Source organism: Alligator mississippiensis, chromosome 1 (genome assembly GCF_030867095.1).
Source record: "Alligator mississippiensis isolate rAllMis1 chromosome 1, rAllMis1, whole genome shotgun sequence".
Taxonomy (NCBI): Eukaryota; Metazoa; Chordata; order Crocodylia; family Alligatoridae; genus Alligator; species Alligator mississippiensis.
In genome coordinates, this window is record NC_081824.1 from 312,549,123 (window position 1) to 312,569,313 (window position 20,191).

The following is a 20,191-nucleotide window of genomic DNA, read 5'->3' on the forward strand; positions in this document are numbered from 1 at the left end:
GAGAATAATGTAATCATGAGACTTCCAAAATTTCCTTGAAACAGAACAAGCACTTTAGAACAGAATAGGAAATTAGATCCAGTAAGATTATCAATATGAAAACAGATCTTAACAAAAGCCACCTCTACAACTATGCAAGGCAATGACAAGCTCAGTAATTAAAACTATGACCTTTTCCATTGTTCACACCACTGAGTGTGAAATTTCTCACATTACATTTTACTGTGATTCTCACTGATTAGGTCATACGGTTTGAGAGTATACTACTGTTCTGGCTTGGTGAAGATAAAAAAAAAAATCTTTTTTCCTTTCTTCCTTTTCCCTGCCTTTTTTTTCTTTGTAATCAATGTCCAAAAAGTTTCTCTCTCTCTTTCTCTCTCTGTGTTAGACAACCTTTTATTTCAATAGAAAATTTGCCAATAATTTTTTGTTCATTTTATTCAAGTTGTTGCATCAGAGATGAACAATGAAACAATTTCCTCAAATTAGAGGAAAAAATTATGTGGCTAAAAACTTCAGCTCGTTATAAGCCTACAATGCTATCATTAGTACTGCCCTGTAATGTACAAAATTTCCATCCTTGTATAATTTACTTCCCATCTGAAAAAAGAGGCATAATGACAAATTGTTATAAGAGAAACAATAACTATTAACATTACTCACCAAGCAGAAATTACAATAAACATTGTTGTGTACCTCATACACAACTAAATTGGTTTGTACAGGCTTTGAAGATAGTGAAGAAGTATATAAGTGCAAACATAGTGCTATTATTTACAGATGAACTGAAAGCAAGACTCAGTCTCCTGGAGAGTGCCAGGAAATTTGGTGCCTTCTGTAAAAGAATGAGGAGGATAGATATATACTAGAAAGGAAACAGGTTAATATGCTGGATGAAAAGGGCTACTAAAAAGGTGAACTTGAGGAATCTGAGTCCATTCAAAGATGCTATAAAAAATCCATTCCCCATATCTTTCCTTCCCATAACTCATCCTTTTTAAGTCTGGTAGGTTTTTTTTTCCCCTCATCTTTTTCTCCAATGGATCATCAGCATGTAGAAGTCTAGACTGACTGCTCTTTCCACCTTCCCTAACTCCCTCCTAAACGAGCAAGCAATGTGTTACATTGATAACTACATCTCTTTCAAGTCTAAGTCTTATGTATAGTCCTGTTCCTAAAGCCAAGGGTTAGCCAACATTCTTACATGATAGCACATCCTCTACAGTAGTATAATAAATGTAGAACCACCCCACAAACTGGAAAACAGACTGGGTTGCAAATGTTGTGGTTCTCAAAGCAGAGTGCTGGTGGCTAGTACCATAATCTGAAGTCCTTGCTTTTGGTGGAGTGTGAGTGGAAAAGAGGGATAACTGAAATAGAAGCTTTATAGCACAGTATCTTACAGCAACATTCTTTCCTGTGCCCAGCAGTTTGGTAATGAAAACTGAAGTGTAAGTGATGTAATATTTGACTTTTCCCCCCAAAAGTGAAAGCTTTAGTAACCCTCTGCCTAAGACACATCCAAATGAGTTACATTTTAAATAGGAAATGAAAAAACCCTAAAAATTAAAATGAAGCAACAACAAACAAACAAAAAATGATCAGAAACTAAACTTGCAGTAACTATTTAACACTGATGCAGACTAGAAAGAAGTAATTATTAAATAAAAGTGAGGCTGGAAGTCTGAGAATAATACCCTGAGAAACCCTTGCTCTTTAATAACAGGTGATGGTAACAACAGTAATGTAGCTACAAAGAGAAGCTTTAAGCTGTATCTGACAGTACATGCAGATGTTACACTTAGACCAACCTAATTAGGGTGAGGTCAATCCAATCTAAGTGCTGAACTGTATGTACATTTGAGGAGTTTAATTGGGGCAAAAAATAGCTGGCCTAATCTAACTTATTTCACCTGAGGGGTTACACCAGGTAGATTGGGCTGACCCATACCTGATCTAACTGGACATATGTACATGTTCAGAGTATATCCCTGGGACTGGGAAAGCCTAGTCACTCACCCCACCCCTGGGGCTGTGCTTTTCCTATGCCCCCACCAATCCTGAACAGGCTATTTTTAACTCTCCAAGGCCCCTCACTCATTGATGGACAACATGCCTCCTGCCCTCACAGACCCATAGCCAGCTCCCTTCCTCCTGATCCTGCCTGGCTCTCCTCCTACTCAATTTACTTAAGATTATGTTCCTGGCACAACTCCCAGTACTGGTGAATATATGCACAAGTGGGGAGCTGATCTGTAATCACACAGCCTAAAGTAAACCATGAGATCACAGATTAGGTTCCATGAACATGTACACATGCCCTGAATTTTCTCTGTTGAGATGATATGAGTCTATGTATTTAAAGTTAGGTTTGGAAGGGACCTCAGGAGGTCATCTAGTTCAACCCCTTGCTCAAATCAGGACCATCCCCAACTAGATCATCCCAGCCAAAGCTTTGTCTAGCCAAGTTTTGAAAACCTCCAAGGATGGTGATTTCACCACCTCTCTGGGTAAACCTTCTCTAGTGTTTACTACCTTCCTAGTGAGAAAATTCTTCCTAATATCTAACCTAAACTTCCTTTGCTGCAACTTGAGACTGTTGCTTCTTGTTCAGTCATCTGCCACCACATGTTCTCAGAGGGTGCACCTACACATCACAGGATGGTGACAATGCTATGGTGTTGTGCTTTAGTACTTCCTTTTGGTATAACATAGCTACTGTGCTGTGCATGTAGCACACAGTAAGATTTCACTGCTACATTGCCATAGTAGTGTGCTACAATGGGAGAGAATGTCACTCTCTCCCATTGTGTGGGAGCTGCCAATCACATGTAGACCCAAGTGATCGCTACATCACCATAGCAGGCTGTACAGTGTTGTGGGGCAATGTGTAGACACACCCAGAAATTCCATGTAAATATAAGAAAGATTTCTACATGGTCAAAGAAAGCCTTTCCTACAAGGTTCCAGGCAATTCTCTCTCAGTGATATGTTTGTTAAGAGACGGATTCCTGGTTGACATACTAATAGTCACAACTGTATATACAGAACTACATGAAACAGGACTCATTCCTCTAAGTGGTCTTTGTAGTCAAAACCTAGGAGACCTTTGGTCACAAGATGTTAGGGATAATAGAAATATTTTGTTATGATTAAATATTTTCACAATTTATAAATGAGATATCCCCTAAAAATTACTCAATAGACTTACTAAGCCTACCTCTCAATCATTTTGGGGCCTACAAAATGCAATCCCATTTTTTTGTTTCTTTAAACTTTACTTCTCGAGTGATTGGGCCATACTCCAGTTCATATTGTTTTATGGGTCAATTTTTTCATTTTTCAGTAACTCTATACAAATCTAGCAAGGCCATCTGGTATCATTATAAAAGATGCCATTGTTATAGAAGTGAATTGTCATTATATATTAAGGTGCTTTCACTTTAAATGCTGCCCCTAGCTGGTTATTGATCTCCTGCTCAAAAGGAAAAAACCACCATGCGGATTATCTTTAGACTAAATTCAGCATTTCCTACATCCTGGCAAAACAATTCCCTTCAAGTGAAATGTAGATTCTTCTATTTAATTAGCTCTTTTTGATTTTATGAAAATACTATATTTTGAGTAACTGTTCCACCTTAAACGGTAACTGAGAAAAGGGGACAAGCTCAGAGCTTCCTAGCAGCAGGAATCAGAGCAGCTTATTACCCCACAATCTAATTCCTTTTTCTGCAAGCATCTATTTTAGATGAATTTTGACATGTCATAGATTACAGCTCATCAAGCAACTATTATTTTTCTCCTTGTGAAAAAGTTGAACACCATTTTTCCTTTACAATGTTGTTTTTCCTCACAGTTTTGTTAAATCACACTTTCCTCCAAAATCCCAGCTGTTTTTATAAAACAGATTTTTTTCCTTCCATGAGCACTTCCATTTTGTTACAAAGAAAAAACATTTCAATGAAAGGTTTTTTACTATTCTGTATTTTATTATTTAGTATGCATACATTATGGCACAAGAACTATGGTCTTGTTCTACCAGGCATTGTACAAACTCAGAGCATAAAACAGCCCCTTCTCCCTGAAAATCCTTCCGTGCTAACACCATGCACTGCTTGTATCCTATGAAATTATAGTTTATAGACCTTCAATAAAAAGCCCTTTAACTTAAGAAGTCTATAAAGTACTTTAAACTACTCCCCATCTGCCTACTTCCCTTTCTATGGCCCTGCCTCATTCTCCTTAGTTATTATCCCTAGAAGTTCTACTAACTGCCTTTTATGGCTGAAAAGTCCGCTCTTCCTGCACACTGAGGGCATGTCTACACATGCACTTTAATGCACAGTAGCCTATTGTACTGTGCATTAAAGTGACACATAAAAAACCTGGTAATATGCTAATGTACAGTAGAATAGGCTACTGCACATTAAGAGTCACTTAAAAAGTGTGTGTTACTGTGCATTAATGCAGCCTAATGCATATTTATTTAGTACCTCATATTGGAGGGAGTAAATTTAATGTACATAAGGAAAAGCACATTAATACATGTGTAGATATGCCCTGACTCTAAAATGACTAGCCCTCAGTTAGATCCTGCATAGAATGTCAGTCCTGGTCAATAATTGTACACTGAATTAAAAACAAACAAACAAAAGTTTAAGAGAAGTTGACCTATTAGACCTCCCAGCTATTGCAAAATCAATAAAGAGGCAGGGAAGTGTAACAGGAGTAGGGAAAAGAGCCTCATCATATATAGTAATATAGCAATAGCACACTTAAAACAGTGACAATTTAACAATTCTCAGCTTAAGAGCTGGACAGTGATCTGCCCATCTCAATAGGGACAGAGAAGACAAGCTATCCCAATTCTAGGATTGTAGGAATATTTCTGTACTGGGGGCAAAGGGATGTGGGATGCAGGACCTTGAGCAATTGTGTACCTTGCTCATAAACATCTCAGCATCCAACATGAAAAAATATTTTTGTTTCTCTTCTGTTATTTCCAGCTAGCAAAGGTGAGATGTCAGCTGCTAGCATTAATAGGTTTGTACAGACAGTACACTAGAATATTTTTTACTACTGGAATAGTCCTTTAGTCACAGACAGGCAAATTCTCACTCTGAAGTTTAATTTAAAGATAAAATAAAATGCTTCCCCATTTACTTCAGTACAACTAAACATTCACTTTCTACTCAAATTATTATCCTGCGAACAAATGGGTTCATTCCCCACTGAATTCAGTGTCCTTCTAACTGGGGTGAGTCATTCTGTCTCTCTGTGCATCATTTACCTCATGTTTTAAATGGGAATACAGAATTTTTACTCCTTTGCAACAGTAGGTAAGTACTATAGATAAAAGTGCTGTTCAAAGGCTAAGTATTATTTTCAACATCATTATCCTATGCAGTGATATCCATAGTAGTAATTTCAATATGGGATGATCTATTAGTATCTCGCAGGCTTACATTCACTTGCTAAGTACCCAATTTCTAAATCCTAACATACTATAGTGCCTATATTGTCACATATTACTTCTTAAAAACTAATGCTATGCATGACTGCTAACTTCTGTTTTAAAGAAGCCTAATAGCTATTTTCCTTGAAGAAAGCAGGAAGAATTATTCTAGTTGTTTTAAGTTAGATTCCAAAAGAATGTTGAACAGCTACATTTCAGTATTTTATTTAGCATGGGCATTTTTGCCAGGTTAAAATCTTCCCCATTCTGGAACACTTGAAAGCAGCTCTAGAAGGCAATTTAGAAGAGTTTAAAACAATGGCATCATGACTAGGGACAGACAAACTGGTATAAGTGATCAGAAACCAGTTTAAACTGGTAACAGAACAGAAGTTTAGGGCACACAGACCAGTTCAAAATAGTCAAAACTGGTTTAAGATAGACCTGGATAGATGTATTATCACATTTTACTGATTTAGGTTAAACCAGTCTATGGAACTTCTCTCATAGATCACCTCCCAACACAAGTTACCTCACAGTTCCTCAGCATCCCATGATGCTTTGCATATCCCCCGCCAACCCTGACTTGCAGGACCAGCAGGCTAGCCTTTGCTCTGCTGTCTGCTTAAGCCAAGCCTAGCTGGCCATGCCCATGGGCTGTTACTCAGCGGAGGCAACAAAGCCCCTGCTCCCCAGGCCAGCCAGTGGGGGGCACGAGGGCCAGCAAGGAGGGGAATAAAGCCTCCTGCCCCAGGCCCCCAGCTAGGGCCTGTGATGGGGGCTTTTTCCCTGCAGCCCCACTTTCCTCCCTTCACAACTTGGCTGGGTGATCACCCCATCCACGTCACCACACCAGACATGTCTCCTCAGCTTTGGGGGCCAGGAAGGAACAGAGTCCCTTGTCATAGTCACAGTCTCCTAGACCCCAGCTCTGTTCTCCCCACCCCTGTCCTCCCAGGGTCACCATGGCTGCCAGCTCTGGAAACGTAGGGCTTGGTGCAGGGGAGGGTCTGAAGTGACAGCAGAAGTATCTCCACCTTCTGGCCTGGCCAGTGCAGGCATTTAATTGTTCCTCACCCCACAAGGCCAAACATGTTACATTTTCTAGCAATCTAATCTTTGCTGCTTAGAGAAACCTACAAAAGATGGATCAATTCTGCCTCAGGTTTTTGGACTACGTGTTCTTAGCCCATATGTACTATCCCACTTCAATTTCCCTTTTCTTTAATGAAGAACAGCTAAACAACTAATAGAATCACAGAAAATGAGGGTTGGAAGGGACCTGAGGAGGTCATCTAGTCCAACTCCCTGCTCAAAGCAGGACCACCCCAACTAGATCATCCCACCCAAGGCTTTGTCTAGCCAGGTCTTCAAAAGCTCCAAGGATGGAGCTTCCACAACCATAAATTCATAGTTTCATAGTTTGTACGGTCCAAAGGGACCTTGGCAGATCATCAGGTCCAACCCCCTGCCATGGCAGGAAAGAGCACTGGGGGTCAAACGACCCCAGCAAGGTATTCATCTAGCCTCCTCTTAAAGACCCCCAGGGTAGGAGCCAGCACCACTTCTCTTGGAAGTTGGTTCCAGATCCTAGCTGCCCTGACTGTGAAGTATAGCCTGCTGATGTCTAGTTTAAATCTACCCTCTGCCAGCTTGTGACTGTTATTTCTAGTCACTCCTGGTAGCACTTGGGGGAACAGGGACTCCCCCAATGCCTGCTGGTCCCCCCTGACTAGTTTGTAATAGGCCACTAGATCCCCTATCAGCCTTCTCTTATAGAGGCTGAACAGGTTCAGGCCCCTTAGCCTCTCCTTGTAGGGCCTGCCCTGCTGCCCCCTGATCATGTGGGTGGCCCTCCTCTAGACCCTCTCAATGCTGTCCACATCCCTCCTGAAGTGCTGCGCCCAGAAACGGACACAGTACTCCAACTGCAGCCTTACCAGTGCTGCATAGAGGAGGAGGGTCACCTCCTTGGACCTGCTGGAGATGCATCTGTAGGTGCATGACAAGGTGCGGTTGGCCTTCCTGACCACATCCCCACACTGTCGGCCCATGTTCATTTTGGCATCAATAATGATTCCAAGATTCTTTTCTGCCTCTGCACTGACGAGAAGGGAGTTCCCCAGCCTGTAGGTATGCTGCTGGTTCTTCCTCCCCAAGTGCAGCACCTTGCTCTTGTCAGTGTTGAAACCCATCCTGTTCTCATCTGCCCACCCCTGTAACCTGTCTAGGTCCAATTGCAGCCTATTCCTCCCTTCTAGCGTGCCCACATCTTAGTGTCATCAGCAAATTTGAATCGGGTGCTTTTTACCCCCTCGTCCAAGTCACTGATGAAGATGTTGAACAGTGCGAGTCTGAGGACCGAGCCCTGGAGGACCCCACTGCCCACATCCCTCCAGGTCGAAAATGACCCATCCACCACTACTCTCTGGGTGCGGCCCTCCAGCCAGTTAGCGACCCATTTGAACGTGTATGTGTTGACGCCACAGTCCTCTAGTTTTTTAATGAGAATGGGGTGAGAGACAGTGTCGAAGGCCTTCCTGAAGTCCAGAAAGACTATGTCTGCTACCCCTGCATCTAAGGATTTTGTGACCTGGTGATAGAAGGCCACCAGGTTGGTCTGACAGGACCTGCCTCTAATGAACCCATGCTGGTTGCCCCTAAGCATAATCTCCCCTGCTGGCCCTTCATGGACATGCGTCAGGATAATTCTGTCAAAAAGCTTACACAGGATCAAGGTAAGACTTACTGGCCTATAGTTCCCTGGGTCCTCCTTCCTCCCTTTTTTGTAAATGGGAACCACATTGCCTTTTTCCAGTCCTCTGGCACCACACCAGAGCACCACGAGTGCTCGTAAAGCCGTGCCAGGGGTTCCGCAATGACCTCTGCTAATTCCCTCAGCACTCTGCGGTGGAAGTCGTCAGGACCAGCTGATTTAAATACATCCAATCCCTCCAGAAGTTCCCTGACTAGATCCTTACTGACCCTAGGCTTGGGTGTGCCTCCCCTGGGGCCTGAGTGGGTCCCAGCGGACGGGCTGATCTGGTCCCTGTTGAGGAAAATGGAGGCAAAGAAATCATTAAATAGTTTAGCCTTGTCATCTGGTGTGACAACCAGGTTTCCTAGCTTGTCTAGCAGAGGCCCCACGTTAGTGGGTACCTTCTTTTTGCCCCCTATGTATTTAAAAAAGGACTTCTTGTTGTCCTTAATCTGGGTAGCTAGTCCCAGTTCCATCTCTGCCTTTGCCTTCCTGACCGCCCCCCTGCAGCCCCGAGCAACCAAGGTATAGTCTTCCCTGGTGGTGGCCTCTCCCTTGCATTGGGTTTATGCCTCCCTTTTAGCTAGGAGATGTTCCCATATGCTTTTGGTGAGCCATGGGGGTTTTTGCACCCTCTTGCCCCCTTTGACCCTTATTGAGATTACCTCCTTTTGGGCATGGAGGATCATCTCCTAAAGGAATGACCACTCCTCTTGGACACCCGACTCCCCTCCCCTCCGGGACCTCAGTACTTCCCCAACTATTCTTCTTACCTTATTGAAATCTGCCCTCCTGAAGTCCAGGGTTGCTGTCTTGCTGCTGGCTTTTGCCACCTTGCACTGGATGGTGAATTCCAGCAGGCGATGATCACTGTCACCCAGGTGGTCGAGCACCCGCAGCCCCCACACAAGGTCATCACCTGTGGCCAGCACCAGATCCAACAAGGCATCTCCCCTGGTGGGGCTGTGCACCTCCTGAGTAAGATGGACGTCCTGTATCTCGGCTAGGAACCTACGTCAGCAGTCAGACCTGGCTGACTGCACTTCCCAGCAGATGTCTGGAAAGTTCAGGTCCCCCATGATGAACACATCTTTTGACCTAACTACCTCCGTGAGCTGACTTAAGAATTCCCAGTCTAGCTCTTCCCCTTGGTTGGGTGGCCTGTAGCAGACCTCTACCATTAAGTCCCTTTCCCCTCGACTTCCTTGTATTCTAACCCAGAGCACTTCAGTGTGCCCCTCATCTATAAATAAATACTTAAAAACAAAAACTAAAAGTAGTCACTGAAGTATGCCTGCCTAAATAGCATGGAGAGATTACAAGAAGGATAGAAGGGAAAAATGTGCCCAGGGTAGTCATCTTTCATCCATCCCTCCACCTCTCACTCCTACCTAGTTGCTTGCAGTCACAGGAACAGTAGCAAACAAAGAAATGGGAAGTGCCACGGAGTGCAAAGCATTCTGGGAATCATAGTTCTCTAAAGTAGAAGTGGAGTTTTAGGGGAAAACTTTCATGCCATTTTTTGGTGTCAAAGTTCATGTCCAGAGGGCAAACCCCCCACAAAACTGGTTTCAGCAGCAAAAAATAGCATCAGTTCTCCCCTAAGCAGCAGTGAACTCCACTGCTGTTCTACAAAACTATGATCTCTAAAAATGCCTTCACTCCTTTTCACACTTCTCTGCACTGGCTGCTTCCCAGAGTTGGAAAGTGCAGGCAGAGTGAGGTAGGCAATAGCCCTGGGTGAGATGCACCTTCATTCCTCCTATCCTTCCGGGCTAGGAACAAACATTACACATAAAGCGGTTTAAGTGATCAGAAACTGGTTTAAACCTGTAACAAAACAGAAGTTCAGTGCACGTAACCCAGTTTCAAAGTGGCTGAAACTGGTTTAAGATAAACCTAGTTGAATGTAGTATCAGACTTAACTGATTTGGGTCAAACCAGTTTATGCAATGTCTGTCCTAGACCCCTTCCTGGTTTAAGATAAACCAGAGTCCTCCAGCATTCCAGATGTTTTGCAGCCCTGGGTTGGGCTGTCTACTCCAGAGACCAGAGCTATCCCTGCCCCTCTGCTTGGTAACCAGAGCTCTGGCAGAGAATGCAGGCACAGCAGGATTTGTTTGTCTTTCCCCTGCCTTACCCCCGCTTCACCACTTTCTGCTCAAGCAGGGATTCCCCCCCCCCCTCCCTGCCATCTCCCACAGCTTGGACCCCAGCCCCACAAACCCTAGCTGGCATGTAGTATGCTACCTAATGCTGAGGAGGTGTCTGTTTCCAATTTCACTGGGACTGGCAGACAGAACAGTGACCTCTTAGGGCTTCTTGGAGCTAATCAACAGGTCAGCTGGTAATGTCCCTCCCTTCCTTCCTTGGAAAAAGCTGTTTAAGAAGAGCCTGAACTAATGAAAGAGGCTTTTGTTTTATTGATGGGCTGTTAAACACTGTGTTATCAGCCCCCTGCTGGCTTCTTCACCTGTCAGGTTTGCAGACAGTATGAAGAAGCAGGGAGAGGGAGATTGAAAAGCTCAGTATCATCAACAGATGCATGTGCTGCACCTGCCCCTTGCTTCAGAGTGCTAGCCAGGGGCTGAGGGCTGGCAACACTCCCACCCCTTGAGCAGTAAGTGAGGAAAATCCTGGGATGATGCAGCCAAGGTGGGGGTTTAACCCCTCCCTAATCAGAGCATCCTGCCGGGGCATGGCCATGCCCCACCTCAGCTAAGCACTATAGAAGGGAAGGGAGGGCTGCCCTAGTGCCCCCCGGCTTCTAGCCTGAGACACTGCAGGCATGTGCCTGCATTTCCTTAGTCTAGAGGGAATGTCTGCACAGTTGCAAACCAGTTCAACCCAGACAGGTTAGACTAACCTGCAAAGTTTGCATCAATTTTTGAATGGCTGTCCCTAGCCCTGGTGCCTGTCCTTAGTTTGCGGTCTACTAGGCATATTGAAAACTTTCATAAAACTGCATGCAAAGTTACCAAAATGTTGCATGCAGCAGCAGAGGTGTGCTTCTTTTGACAGAGAGTGCTCCATGTCTGTTCTCTAAGGGAGTAGCTCACTAGATTCATCCTACTCCTGCTGCATTTTGTACTTCCATTGCCTGGAAGAAGAGGCAGTAAAGTATGCTTTGGAGAAAGTTTATTTTTATAGATACATGTAAGGAAGACTACTTGGAAAGAGGGGATTCTGAACACCTCCTTATAAATAACACACTCTTAAAGAATGTTTCCAGCTTGATTTTTTTTTTTTTTTTCTAGCAGGGAACTTTGCCTAGAAACAAGTTCCATTTTGTCAGGTTCTCAGCCATGTAAGGGCCCTTACATGTTATCAGCATCTATATACAACTAAGTATCTTTGTAAGAGAAATCACTTTGCAGTTTCAACTTCGTAGGAGCATATGCCTTTTTTATTACTAATAAACAAAATAAGTGTTATTAAGGGGTTCAATTTAGTAGCATGTTTTCCTCTGAGCCAGAAATATATGAAGTTTTGGACTTATGCCTGATAATAGAAAAACATAATATAGGATAAGTGCCTCCTTTTCAGCTCTCTTTTAGATGAGATATTAAATTGAGCTTTTCTGAAGCTGTCCTGGTAGAAATGAAAAGCAAGATTCGCATTTTCAAAGTTAGATACCTAGAGTTAAGTATGTATACACATTGGGCTTTAAATGCTTAACATCCCCTAAATTTGAAAATATTTTCAATGGTTTTTTGCCCTGTGATCTTGGCCAATACATTTTTTTTCTTAACAGAGCATGTGCATAATAGAACATTAAGCTGTTACATTGCTGAGCAAAGAATGGCTGTCAAATTTACCTGCAGTCACTACAGCAAACTATGCTACCTAACATTTTATTATGCCTGGAATATAACAGATGCAATAGAAAGCCATATTTGTTCTATAAATAATAATATGCTTGAACTTCCATAGCACCTTTGATCCCAAGAGTTTCTAAAGTGCTTAAAAATTTAGGCTATCCATAGGAATCATTTCATCCACTGCTAAAACACAGTGGCAGCTATTCAACAGTACATAGCAGCACTACACTTTCGTTCCTATACTGCCGTGCAGAAAATGCTGTCTCCAATTGAGATTGCAAGGGGAATTAGGAAGATAGAAGGTAATTACTCAGGAGATCTGGGGAATAACACTTCTAATCTTGTGAAAAGTGCTATGGGATATTTAGTGACCCAAAAGGTGAAGGTCTCTACTGTACCTCTCAGCCAAATAAGAACACTTTTACATTAACATAGTGTCTCCTTAACTGATTCTACTCTGACTCAAGAGGAAACTAAAATGCATCTTGGTGTCCCTAGCAGGGCCTAAAGCCTGCTTCAGCATAGATTGTGTGGGTTTAAAGAATGGGTCACGAAATGATCCTTATTTGGGTTTGAAATAAATTTTGGGTTTGTCTACACAGGGACAATCAGGTGAAGTAACCCAAATTAACTAAAGGGTGAATTTAAAAAGGATTAAATAATGTGGATTAGTGAATTCAATTCCAAAAAAAAGAAAAAGAAAGAAAAAGAAAGCTATTCCAAACTAAGGCCACCTGTATGAGGGTGCCCACATAGAGGCTTAGTGGGGTTTATGTAATACACTTGAAAAATATTTTGGACTAACTTTCATAAGTGTCCATGGAAAGACAAGCCATTAGAATTTTTTTACAATGCCTACAGGGCTAGAGATAATATTACAACACTGATAAAATAAAACTGCCTGCTCACATATATTCTCCTGTTCATAGCATTTGCTCATTGAGTGTTATAAGAAGCAGCAGCCCAGATAAAGGAGTTCTAAGTTTCTGAAGAAGCTATGACCTCCAAGAGTAATGAACCTCTCAGGTCAGATTGTATTTAACAAAACATTGATCACTTTTGTGTGTGGATCAATCTCATTAAGCTCCCTGCTCCCTTTAATAGGCTTATTTGTCTACAGAGTCAAAATGACTAATGGTCACAGATGAAAAAGTTTGAACAAGGTAGCACTGGACATAATAAAATATGGTATCTGTATATATCAGCATATCACATACAGTTTGTTCATTAAGCTTTATGAAATATCTTTGTCCTAGTATATTCACATCTAGAAGTTTGCTTGTTGTCACTGCACGTGATAAAACCTATTTTTGATATGATGCATTCTCCTTTCCACGTCTATTCAGGGCAGATCCTGAGTGGGTGGCCATGTGATTGCACACCTCTTTTGACAGTGACACTGCTGTCTCTGGCTGACCCATGCAGAGGAGGAGTCCCTTCCATTTCATTCTCCCTGCTGAGTATCTACCCCCTCTGCCTCTGCTGTGTCCCCCACTGGCTGGAAGCAAGTGCTGGAATGAAAAACACATTCATCGCCTTTGTCCCTAGCTGATGTAGGTATGGGGAAGCCCCAGAGCTGTTTCTATCCCTTTCCAGCAGTGGGCTTCAAGGAGCAGCTGTGTGGGAAGCCACACGCAGCCCAGGACAGTGATAGCAGTGCATGGATTCATTCTTTTAGCACATGCTCCCTGCCAGTGAGGGCCACAGTGTTGGGGGGAAAGCATGTGGCAGGGAGCAAGTGCTGGAAGGAGAAACCTGTGCCCTGCTGCCACTGTCCTCAGCCACACCCAGCACTCCGCATAGCCTTTCCTCACAGTCCCTGGCTGGAGAGGGGCAGGAGCAGCTCAGGGATCCCTCTACTCTCAGGTTAGCTGGGGGCAGTGGTGGCAGCAGCAGAACCAGCCAAGTCCCCCTCATTTGTGTGCCCACTCTCTGTCCATCTCTCTAGTGTCCCCTGCTGGCCCAGGGGCTCCTGCCATGCCTCATCTCCATCTCCCTAAGTTTATGGGGTGGTGTGCCACCTCCCCCCCCCAGCCCCCTTTAAGATATCCTAAATCTGCCCATGTGTCTATTCCATCCCTGGTGTTAGCACTGATCAACAGGCACTTGACCAACACATGATCAGCACCAGTCTATTTGGTTAGTGTTGCTCAACTTAGGGCTTGCAACTAACATAGATTCATAGATTCATAGATGTTAGGGTCGGTGAACTGTTGAGAACTCTTTTCTGTTCTGTTGAGAACTATGTTAAGAATAATATGGAGAACGCTTTTCTAATCAGTGACTGTATGAAACCATATTTATTAATGATTTACAGCAAAATCCAGGTCAAGTATTTTATGTGATTTATTTTTTAGCAGACCGTATTCTGCACTTCATTTGCAAAGATGTTATGAAACGCACCCCCCTACATAAGCCTGAGGATACACAATGATATTCTTTACAATATTTTAAGTATCATAAAAGGAAAAAAAAAATCAAGTTAAGCATTCAACAACATTAGATTAAATGACGGCTGTGATTAATTGTTGGTAAACTAGCTTTGCTTATTTATTTATATCAATATTTTGAGGTAAGGTATGTCTCCCTATTGACTTAACTGTTATCTTCATTTACTTCCTCCACTCCCTGGTACAATACATGTGTAGCACACTGAATAACTGCTGTAGTGTCACAGAGGATTGATAAAGCTGCCCAACTGGAAACTTACAAGGATCCTAACACACTACATCAGTGGTGGTAAACATTTTCTAGCAATGCACTGGAATGACCCAGCTTGGATCTGCTGCCACTGCCAGTTCTCACTGTCATTGTTCTCAGCTGAAACCCCTAGCTGCTGGAATGCCACCAACACCCCTGGTTTTGTGAACCAAATAAAGTGGCTACATACTTCAAGTGGTTGGTTGCCTAGCCCTAGATCCTTTTTTTCTTAAGCTAATCCTCATGTGAGTAGGCTCCCACACCGTCCCTTTCTTTAGGGGTTTCTGGTACTGTTCATGAGCAGTGATTCTCCATTATCCTCTCCCAGAAAGTGAAACTTGCAGTCAGGTGCCTGAATCAAAGTATGAATGGTTGGCCACTTTCTTTCTGTACACTCATTCACATCTGGTGAAGAACCTTTCTTTTGTAACCACCTGATGCCTTTGGGCATGTGTAGACAAAATAGGGCTCCTAAAGTGAAGCAGTGGGTTTTAAAAAAGACCACTTCAGTTTAGGGCTGATTAAACCCCCATGTCATGCACACACCCTGCTGACTTATCTGCCTCTCTGGTGGGGAGAGGAGGGTGAGATGCCAGTGGGGCATAGTGGTCCCTGAACTGTGGGAAGCAGGGTAGGGGGAGGCTGGTGCTTCCCTTTGTGGCAGCTGCACCCCCCACCCCACAGGCTCCTGCCCACAGGCACCCAGCTCAGGCAGTCCCAGGGGGCACTGCAGCCACAGAGGGAAGCACCTGTGCAGTTCAGGCAGGGTAGGATCCAGGGGTGGGGAGATCAGGCTCACCGCTTTTCTTGGGTGGAGCTGCTTTCCTGGGCTGCCTGCAGGGCTTCCTACAGAGCCACAGAGCTGCATGGACCCCAGTGCTTCACCCTGCAGCTGTAGGGGCAGCAAACTAAAACTTCTCAAAGGAGTTTTAGTTTGCTGCACCCCAAATCATTTAAGGTGCATTACACTACCAAATTTCCTACAGCAGCTGGAGTTAATGCACAATACGCCCCCGAGGCATGAAAACACTGACATCATTAAAGCAGTGCAAAAGCATTTAGCCCACTTTAAAGTGTCCTGCACACATGCCTCTCGTTTCATCTACACACGGCCTTTGTCAGGTGACCCTCCAATTAGCTTCTCCTGGTAATGAAAAACCCAACCATGTGATCCATTTGTTAGTTACCTCACTGAAGATGGGAATAATTGGTCTGAGCTGTCAGTAGCCAACTATTTAGCCAAGAATAGAGGACTGTCAAAATTTAATGGCTGTCTATTATCAACTGTGCGCTAAGTGCAAGAATTTCTCTTGTCATCTCCTGTGGATTTTATCTCATTATGGAGATGAAAAGTAGCAGAGAAGGCAACCAAGCTCCTATTCATAAAGGGTGTAAAGTCTGACACTGATATAAATGGAGAGTTCAAAATGTCAAATAGGATTTGTGAGTTCAGAGAGATTCTCTAAATTGTCACACTAGGTCAACATTTTTCTCTGTTACAGTAGTGAATGCAGTTATGCAGAACTTATTAACTCCAAATGCAATAAATGTAATATTACTAAATGTTCTCATCTGGTGCTTGAAAATGTACTGGAAAAGCATATAGTATTTCAAGAAACTGCTTGGAATTCTCTACCAAATATATTTAACCAAGTGCAAAAATAACTTGGAACATGTGAATATTTAATTAGCACATTAGGGGGCTTTACTATGTGTTAGTTCTATAGATTTTAAAAGAATATACTGTTTGTGAAATATTTAGATACACTCTTTGTACAATTGTGTTTAGAATAAACATTAGCCTCCCCGTGGCTTATTTATCATGATACCGAATTTATATAAGGGCTCTTTTCCTTTTTGCAAGCAGCAATTTTTTTGAAAAATAAAAAAAATAAGACATTCACAGTTAGAGCACCAGAAAAATTTGGTTTAAGTGATTTGATCAACATCTGAAGTATGTCACAGAGGCAAGAATAAAAATATGCTCTCCTGGCTGGCATGAGACTGTGTTTTCTCTTTCTGCAGCCCCCTCACTTAGACTATTTGCAACGTCTTTCCTCCCTAGCAAAAAGTGCCAAGGACAACTGTATTCATTACTGCACACTCCTGAGTGCTGGACACTTCCTGAGTACTGTTCAATTTATGAAACCCTGGTTATGTAGCAACAATACTATAAAAAGCTAGTAAGTAAAGACAGTTTCATATCTATTTCCTAATATATGAGAGACTGACTTTTCAATCCTAGAAAGATGATTTTAAGATTTAAAATATATATACTTTCTATTGTTTTTTTTAAACAAAAATAAAAGAAAAATGTATTATGTTTAACTATGACAACATTGTTTCCATATAACATCATTATCAGGATCTAAATATTCAGCACAGTGAAACAAACTTTACAACATTTAAAGAATTAACTACGTTAACTGTTTTTGCAGCTTGAAGAAAAAAAGTTTCTATCATGTAGTTCACATAAGTAATTGAGTAGCAGTGCCTAGGGAGCTCTGAGCCTGCTGCCAGCCCCACACAGATCCTGGTGGCAGATCCAAGCTGGATGGTGCCCATGGACTGACACTGTGTGCTGGCCTGATCTGATGTACCAGGTCTGATGCAATGTGCCAGGTCTGGGGCTGTGCCAGGTCTAAGTCTAACAAAGGACTGGCCTCACACATCGGCCTGATCTAGTGCACCAAGTTTCACATTGCACACTGCGTCCAGCTGTGGACTGACCCTGTGCTCCAATTGCATCCAGCATACTGGGTCTGGGGTTGCACGCTGGGTCTGCCCCCATGCTCTCAAAGACCATGAACCAGGTCTCGCCATGGACTGACCCCACCATGTCATCTGATTGGGAGGCTCTCATGGGTCTATAAATTTGGCAAGTAATGCTACTGTTGCTCCCACCACTGTCAAATTTCCAGAACTGTGGGGATCCATATTTCTCATATATAGTACACACCCTAATTTCCCCCCGCTGGTTTAAGGTAAAAAGAGCATATTTTATGAAAGAAAATGTGGCATATAGCAATGAACAAATTTGGGTACAAAGACTATGGGCAAACTCTTACCTTACTTGTTATGCTTTTGTCTAGTTGTAAGATTGGACATGTAGATCACTCTTTTTTTTTGTTGTTTTGATTTTTTTCCTCTCACATTAGATGATCTGTCTTCTTTAAAGATAACTACAGTGACTGATTAAACTCAATAAACAGCCTGCTTTAAATTTTCAAATTAATAATTTGGGTTTAAATTTGTGATTTTTTTTTGATTTTACACATTTCAGTGAATAAACTGTTATTCATCTGAATGACTAATGAATGATTTGACTCATAGTATTGACAAAAATTATACTGCATTGTACTGGTAAGTGAAATTGTCATTTATATTCACATTATTCATATTTATATTCATATTATTGTATCAGTAGCTTCCTGTCAGAGCTGTATAATAAATTGGCTCCAAGGCTTGGGCAAGTTATTTAACCTCTTTCTCATAATATTTACTTTTGTAAAGTGGTTACTATATTTACCCATGGTACTTCCAAAGCCTTTTCTGAGACATGCTTAATTAATGCTTGTGAACCACCTTGTGATCCCCTAATATAGTACTTTATCAATTCAATATAACATCTTACTTCTTTAACTCAATTGTGTGTTAAAAATGTTTGACGTCTTTCTAACAGCATATTCCCTGAAAATGGGACTTTTCAACAATGATTTTTTTTGTTTTGTTCATATGTTTCTACCAGCACCATGGGCTAGGATTTTAATGAGGAGGATGCATATGGTCAGGTGCATCATTGCATATAACACACCTCATATTTTTCTCCAAGTAAAAAGAAACTAAAAGCTTTACTAATACAGTAGAGACCTAGGGGTATATTCAATTTGATATAGATGCAAAAACAAATGTAACTAGTGGAATGAGTTAAAATCAGTTTGTGGAGCTGTGAAATAGGAGCTACATTACTAGGAGCAGTTGGCAGACAGCAGAATTGCAGAAGAGCTTGCTTGATTAGTGGAATATAAAGACCATTAAAAAAGAGTGAGGGTCATTAATACCTGTGGGATGAAGAATTTATAAAGGATCAAGTAGATTTTAATGAACGATGAAGTCAGTTGACTCCCTCACTGATGCCTGAATAGAAATGCTGCTTCCACTGCTAAGCAGTTGGTTTTAAACTTTGAGTGGTACAGGGATCAAAGAGGGTTTCCAGTACACCACTATACCCCTCCTGGATCCACCACTGATCACCACATATTTAAATTTTAAACTATTTTTTAAATTTATTTCTTAAATTTTTTTTTCCACAGATGGTCTTTAATAACATCTTATAACTTTTTCTGTCAGAAATGTGGAAGAATGATTCCATAAAGACCATTTTAAAACAAAACCACTTTTGGTTTTCCAGTGTCTGAGAAAACAGTTTTTAATTTTTCAGCCAAATGCAATTTATTATTTACAAGTTAGGCTTTTTTAAAAGGTACTGAAGCTGATGGTAAGAGGTAATTTTTAGAACAGAAACAGTAAATTATTCTCAATATGTTATATTTGTATATGTTCTTGCTTCCAAAGACTGATCAAAGCAAATTTAATGTTAAGTAATAAGCCATAACTACCTATCCAGACTGGAAATAATAATGAATACAAAAAATAAAACAAATTCTATTCAAATCACCAAGGCAAAGAACACTGTAATTGAAAGAATCATATTAAAGATGCTGAATTGGCAGCATTAGCAAAGGTTTAAAGAGCATAATTACAAAGAAGAAGAAATTAAAAAAATAATCAAGACTTTGATCAGTGTACTTTGCAAGTACAATTGCTGATACCTATTGTTTGGCACATGAATTTCTCTGCTCAGGCTCTCTCTCATGATTTTACAAGAGAGATCCAAGGGAACTGACTCAAGATCTTGTCAGGAAGCAATGTGATTTGTACCAATCCTTTCTAGCATATCTGAATTCAAAGCCTCGTGAGAAGAGGTACTGGTCATCAAATGGAATCTAAGATTGCTGGTGATAACAAGTAGCCCTTTATCCAGGCATAATGGAACAATACTTGCTAATATGGAAGAAGTCTAACTCATTGGTCCTCTCCTACACAATGTAGATTTTTCTTTGATTCATTCACATTTTATCTGATGACTCCAGAGCAGACATTACACATCCAGAAGAAAAATAACCCATAGACAAGATCCTTGAAACAGAAGTACCTTAATCATAATGTGTGATTTTTTTTTTTTTTTTTGTAAAATATTCTTTTTTTGTGTGGTTAGAACAGAAAATTACCGTAACCAAATCTACTACTAAAGCACACTCCAACTTTTAGAATGAGCATACCTTTCTAAAATACTCTGCTGGAAAAAGTGCGAGTTTTCTGTCAAGTTCTTATTGTGCATTCATGAGATGAGCTAGTAAACATTTCTTGTGTATGAAAAATGAGAAACAGTACACT

General features: G+C 41.6%; 1 protein-coding gene and 1 long non-coding RNA gene across 4 annotated transcripts in view; one reads left to right on the forward strand and one right to left on the reverse strand.

Annotated features, from left to right (window-relative positions):
• The window catches only part of IL1RAPL1 (interleukin 1 receptor accessory protein like 1), a 1,380,155-nt gene that overhangs the window by 915,928 nt on the left and 444,036 nt on the right, over positions 1–20,191 (reverse strand). The window lies entirely within an intron of this gene.
• The window catches only part of LOC109282880 (uncharacterized), a 29,396-nt gene that overhangs the window by 806 nt on the left and 8,399 nt on the right, over positions 1–20,191 (forward strand). The gene's annotated exons all lie outside the window — the stretch shown is intronic.